Raw genomic sequence first — 6,301 nt, 5'->3', positions numbered from 1 at the left:
GGAGCGATTCCAATGCAGCTCGAGTCTGACTAAACGCCCTGTGGGTTTCCCCACACTACACAGCATCTGCTTGGCAGGAGGGAGGAGCGTGGAGTTCCAGTGTCTGGAGCTAAGGTCTCCAGGATCGAGCTGCCCTTCCACACAGAGACAACCTGAGCTCTGGGATTGGCCCAGCTTCCAGATTGGAAACCGCTGGAGCGGGTTTGGGGAAATCCGGCATCTTTCCCACAATTCCTGCAACCAAGACGGTGCCAAACCTTCTACTTCCTGTTCATCTGGGCCCGGCTCAGGAGCTCGAGGGGGAGACCCTGATGTTGAGGCAGCCCAGGGTCTCCATAAATTGGGCCTAGTCTTGCGCTCAGGGGAGGAGCCTCCTGTTTGGGTGAACACAGAGTTGACAAGGCGCAAACCATTGTCTCAAGGGGCAGATGGGCGGCCAGAGGCTCTTTTTGAGATATATTCATGGGCTCCTCCTGTGCTGTGGGGGTGGAAGGTCGCAGTTCACTCAGGGAGTCCCAGTTGCCGTGGTAATGTACACTCTTCCATGCATGTTGTATCCTGGAGCTATGGATAGTGATGGTGGAGGCTCCAATGTTCTTTCCATCATGTGTCTGGCCAGGAATCTCTCCCGCACGGACTGTCTGCCATTGGTGTGTTCCCGAAGGATTTGCCAGCTGATATTCAACCTGTTTGGCCGCGTGATGAACGCATCTCCCTTGGGTATCAAGTCCTGGGGTGGGTCTGGAACCTGGACCTTCTGGCTCAGAGGCAGGAAAGCTGCCCCCTTCCCCCCCACGACCCCCTAGAATTAGGGACACAGGACACAATTTCAAAGTTTGCAGATGACATGAACCCCTGAAATGGAGCAGATAATGTGGGAGAGAGTGCGAGGAGGAGACAGATGCACTGGTGAGATGGGCAGGCACAGGGCGCATACAGTTTAACACAGGGAAGTGTGAAGTGGGACATGTCGGAGACAAGTTAAATGTAATTTGAAAAAAGAGGGAGCAGAAACAGAGCGAAGAGTGGGTGTGTGTTTGCATCAATCTGAAAGAGACAGGGCAATGCTGCTAAAAGGCCAGCCGCAATCCTGGGCCTTAGAGCAGAAAAGGAAGGAAGTTATCGATAAATCCTTGTAAATCAGTGCTAGGACCTCAGCTGGAGGATTGTGTCCAATTCTGGGCCCCGCACTTTAGGAAGGAAGTCGAGGCCTTGGGGAGGGTGTGGGCGAGATTTACTCGAATGGTCCCAGGGATGAGGGACTTCAGTTCATGTGCACAGCAAACTCCAAGGAGCCAAATTATCTGGTTGTTTAGTGATGTTGGTTGAGGGATAAATATTGGACCCAGGGAACCAGGGAGAAACCCCCCCAGCTCTTCTTCCAAAGGGGGATATGGGATCATTTACACCCACCTGAGAAGGCACATGGAGCCTTAATTTAACATGTCCTCCCAAAAGACTGCAACTCCGACAATGCAGCACTCCCTCAGTACTGACGCTCCGACAGTGCAGCACTCCCTCAGTACTGACCTTCCGACAATGCAGCACTCCCTCAGTACTGACCCTCCGACAGTGCAGCACTCCCTCAGTACTGACCCTCCGACAGTCCAGCACTCCCTCAGTACTGACCCTCCGACAATGCAGCACTCACTCAGTACTGACCCTCCGACAGTGCAGCACTCCCTCAGTACTGACCCTCCGACAGTGCAGCACTCCCTCAGTACTGACCCTCCGACAATGCAGCACTCCCTCAGTACTGACCCTCCGACAGTGCAGCACTCCCTCAGTACTGACTCACCGACAATGCAGCACTCCCTCAGTACTGACCCTCCGACAGTGCAGCACTCCCTCAGTACTGACCCTCTGACAGGGCAGCACTCCCTCAGTACTGAACCTCTGACAGTGCAGCACTCCCTCAGTACTGACCCTCCGACAGTGCAGCACTCCCTCAGTACTGATCCTCCAACAGTGCAGCACTCCCTCAGTACTGACCCTCTGACAGTGCAGCACTCCCTCAGTACTGAACCTCTGACAGTGCAGCACTCCCACAGTACTGACCCTCTGACAGTGCAGCACTCCCTCAGTACTGACCCTCCGACAGTGCAGCACTCCCTCAGTACTGACCCTCTGACAGGGCAGCACTCCCTCAGTACTGACCCTCCGACAGTGCAGCACTCCCTCAGTACTGACCCTCCGACAGTGCAGCACTCCCTCAGTACTGATCCTCCAACAGTGCAGCACTCCCTCAGTACTGACCCTCTGACAGTGCAGCACTCCCTCAGTACTGAACCTCTGACAGTGCAGCACTCCCTCAGTACTGAACCTCTGACAGTGCAGCACTCCCTCAGTACTGACCCTCCGACAGTGCAGCACTCCCTCAGCACTGGCACGGCAGGAGTTGGTCTGGATGAGTTGTCCAGGATGTTGTTCTGGGACCTGAACCCAGGAATGTTCTGAATCAGCGGGTGTGCACTGCAGACAGGAGATGCCCTGTGGCAACATCGAGTGTTTTTATTAAACTGCTGGTGGGTTGGGTTGATGATCTTTAATTTAAAATGAAGAGGGAGTGTCATGGTGGATATGTTGCAATGGCTTTTTCACTGAGATTAACAGTGAGATATTTCTAAAGTGAGATTGGGAAATAACGTGGGGAAGACTGGGCTTGTATTCATTGGATTATCGAAGATTAACGGGTGATCTAATCGGGGAGTTTAAGATGGTTGAAGGATTCTATGGGGATGATGGAGAGAAACTATTTCCTGTGAGGGGTGGGGGTGGGTGGTGGGAGCTGGGAGTCCAGAACAAGGGAGCAGAACCTTCAAATTGGAGCCAGGCCGTCCAGGGGGTGATGTCAGGAAGCACATTCTTCACACAAAGGGGGAGTTGGAAATCTGGAACTCTCTCCCCACTCCCACATCCCCCCCCCAAAATAAACTGTGGAGGCTGGAAGGGGTCAATTGGATATTTCAGAACTGAGAGTGATAGATTGATGTGAGGGATCAAGGGTTACGGATGGAGTTCAATGGAGTTAAGATGCAGATCAGCCAGGATCGAATTGAATGGGACATCAGGCTCAAGGGGCTGAATGGCCTCCTCCTCGTCCAATCACGAGGGGTGAAGTCAACTGAGTTTGTGTGAGTGTGAGTGCCCCCCTGTGGCAAACTGCTGTCATCTCAAGTGATGACCATGGAGACGATGGAACATTTAATCTTGAATAAATTATCAAACATTTAACCGTGTATTTTAATTTACCCTTGGCCGATAGGCAGAGGAATGTCGCCTTCTATCCATTCAGGAACAATTCGTCCACTTGCTCTCAGTTTAACCGGAGGAGGTTACAGAGATAGGGAGGGGTGTCGGCGCTGGAGGAGGATACAGAGATAGGGAGGGTTGTAGGGGCTGGATGAGGTTACAGAGATAGGGAGGGTTGTTGTGTCTGGAGGTGGTTATAGAGATAGGGAGGGTTGTTGGGGCTGGAGGAGGTTACAGAGATAGGGAGGGTTGTTGGAGGCTGGAGGAGGTTACAGAGATAGGGAGGGTTGTTGGAGGCTGGAGGAGGTTACAGAGATAGGGAGGGTTTTTGGGGGCTGGAGGAGGTTACAGAGATAGGGAGGGTTGTTGGAGGCGGGAGGAGATTCCTAACATGCCATTCACCTACAATTAAATTCAAGGCACAATGTTTTGAGTCAAATAGATTTTATTTAAAGATTCAGCCAATGCGTCACTGACACGTATTCAGAGCTGAATTTCAGACTGGTACAGATGAGAAGTATCGCACCTTCTCCAGCACATGAGGGATCAGGAAGCTACCATTCCATATGTGTGTGGGGCGAGCTTACATTACAGAACAGAAGGGAGCCTAGAAGTTACATTCCAATCAGAATAACATGTGGCCTCTTGCTGTGCGATGGGAGAGGACAAAACTCTTTGAAAGCTTTGAGGGTTAATAGCTCCCAATTAAAACTTCCTTTGTCCACCTGCAGTGTCCATTTCTTCTGTGTTTGATTTTGTGAGTCTGGTAACTGATCTCCGCTCACTGTGTTTGACTGATTAAGCTGGTGTGAACTCACAGGGAAGCAAACAGACATCACAGAAACTACTAGAAGCTGAGCTGTAAGCACGAGTGGAGACATTCTGTGATTGCAGAGATATTTTCAAACACTTGTCAGTAAGTTTGTTGATCACTGGGAAAGTGGTGTCATCTCTGCATAGCTCTGAGGCAAATTAAACATATAAAATATATAACACCGCCATTTTGAACAGAGGTGTCAGTGCATTCACTTGGGATGTTGTGGTTGAAAGTCACATGGGTGGGTGTTCTAGCGCCTGGTGTAATTTGGTGGTTCCCTGCTAAACGTGATTATGCATTGCCAGGCTTTGCAGGGTCAAAGGTGAGGGGCTGGCAATTCTCAGGCAGGTCCTGGCACTGGTTCATCCCTCGAGCACATCTTTGATGGTTTTTGCTGCTTTATTCCATAGGTCCCTGAATTAAAGGAACGAGAAGCTGGTTAGCACATTGTTGCAAATCCCCCCTGTAAACTATTTTAGAGGTGTGTTTCAGGACACTACAGCCCCACCCAGAATGGAGATCATTGGTTAATTCCCGTGTCAATCACACTTGGAATCTGTATCACTGCCTGTGACTGGCAAATTATTTTACATGCATTTTGTGTTGTGCAACTATCCTCCACTGACTGTATTTTCTGGAGAAATTGCCCTGCTTTTGTCATGGGACTTTGCTGTAATTTCAACCATGAGTTCCTTTTGCTGTAGTTCCTAAAAACTCATAATAAATAAACTCTGTAGACTGAGAGAGGGGGCGGAGAGACAGTCAGTATGAGAGGCAGAGAGAGACTTAGAGTGTGTGAGAAATGGAAGAGTGAGAGAGAGGGGAGAGAGAGAGAGACAGTGACAGGGAGAGGGAGAGCTAGAGAAACTTTGAGTGGTAGTGTAGAGAGAAAGTAAAAGAGAGAGAGAATGAGAGGCAGTGAAATATGTTGTAAGGGGTTGTTCAGTGTCTCACTAAGAGGTCTGGAGTCTTGTGTGATTGAACATTTAAGTGTTTATTCAAAACTCAGAACTATGGACATCTCCAAGGTACAGCCCTGACTAGGTAGTATCTCCATGCTGGCTTCTACTAGACTACTATGCTCAGTCCACTATCATGTGACTCTATACAACATACAGTGGGTGGTACTGTTCTCCTGTCCCACATTAACCCTTGGCCTTCCAAAAGCACTTATACTACAAGACAAAGCAGAAGACAGAGAGACTGAGGGAAATAATGGCAGAGCCTGAGAGAGAGAGAGATAGAGAGAGAATCAGTAAAGAAAACAGTGAGAAAGAATGAGTGAGAGAGATGGAAGGGAGAGTGACAGAGAGAGAGAGAGAGAGAACGACAGTGTGTGAGTTTGTGTGAGCAGGAGAGACAGAGACAGAGCAGGGGAGAGAGGGAGTGTGAGAGAGAGGAGGAGAAAAAGACAACTGAAAAACAATGAAAGCAGGAGAGAGAGAGAGAGAAAAAGAGACAGGGAGAGAGGAGGATAAATTAGAGAGACAGTAAGGGGGAGAGAGGGAGAATGCGAAAGGGAGAGAGAAAGTTTGAGAGTGAGTGACAGTGGAAGAGAGAGTGTGAGACAGGGGGGGAGAGAGAGTAAGAGCCCATCTCCATTCTAAGCTCTCTGCTTGTCTATCTAAGATCTGTTGAGTCTGTGTGTCCCTCACACTCTCCCATCCACCTGTTAAAGGTGCTATATAAATGTAGACTTCTGTTGGCCATTGTCCTTACTTGGCGACGTGTTTTATCTTCTGCTTGTTGCTGTCGGTCAGTAACTCCAGTACTGTGCCCATCGCCTGATCTGCTAATCTCTTCCCATTCTCTGCCATCTTCTCCAAGAAGATCAGTGTAGCATCATCCTCAGGAGAAGGGCCCTCACTCTCTGATTCTTGATGGTTGGAGACAGTTTCTGCAGGAACACACACACACACACACACACACACAGTCAGTCAGCCTCTGTAACAGTCCAGCTAACTACACCATCAGCTTCCTGTAATCGTTCCATTTCACACTGTGAGATCCTGCAATTATCCCATTCCTGTAACAAGAGCCTGTTACACCCAACCCCTCAAACCTGCTCCACCATTCGATTAGATCGTGGCTGATCTGTAACTTAACTCCATCTACCCGGCTCAGCTCCCTAACCCTGAATCCCCCTCACCCAACAAAACTCCATCAATCTCAGTTTTCAAATGTTCAACTGACCCCCTCCCAGCCTCGACAGCTTTCGTGGAGAGGGAGAGT

The 6,301-nt window shown here is 49.7% G+C and overlaps 1 long non-coding RNA gene across 1 annotated transcript in view; it reads left to right on the top strand.

Moving 5' to 3' along the window:
- Positions 1–6,301, top strand: part of LOC144671632 (uncharacterized) — a 408,427-nt gene that overhangs the window by 373,465 nt on the left and 28,661 nt on the right. The window lies entirely within an intron of this gene.

The sequence above is a fragment of the Cetorhinus maximus genome, chromosome 33 (genome assembly GCF_964194155.1).
Source record: "Cetorhinus maximus chromosome 33, sCetMax3.hap1.1, whole genome shotgun sequence".
Classification (NCBI taxonomy): Eukaryota; Metazoa; Chordata; class Chondrichthyes; order Lamniformes; family Cetorhinidae; genus Cetorhinus; species Cetorhinus maximus.
Note: the sequence above shows the minus strand (reverse complement) of the source record. Positions and strands in the feature narration are given on the sequence as shown.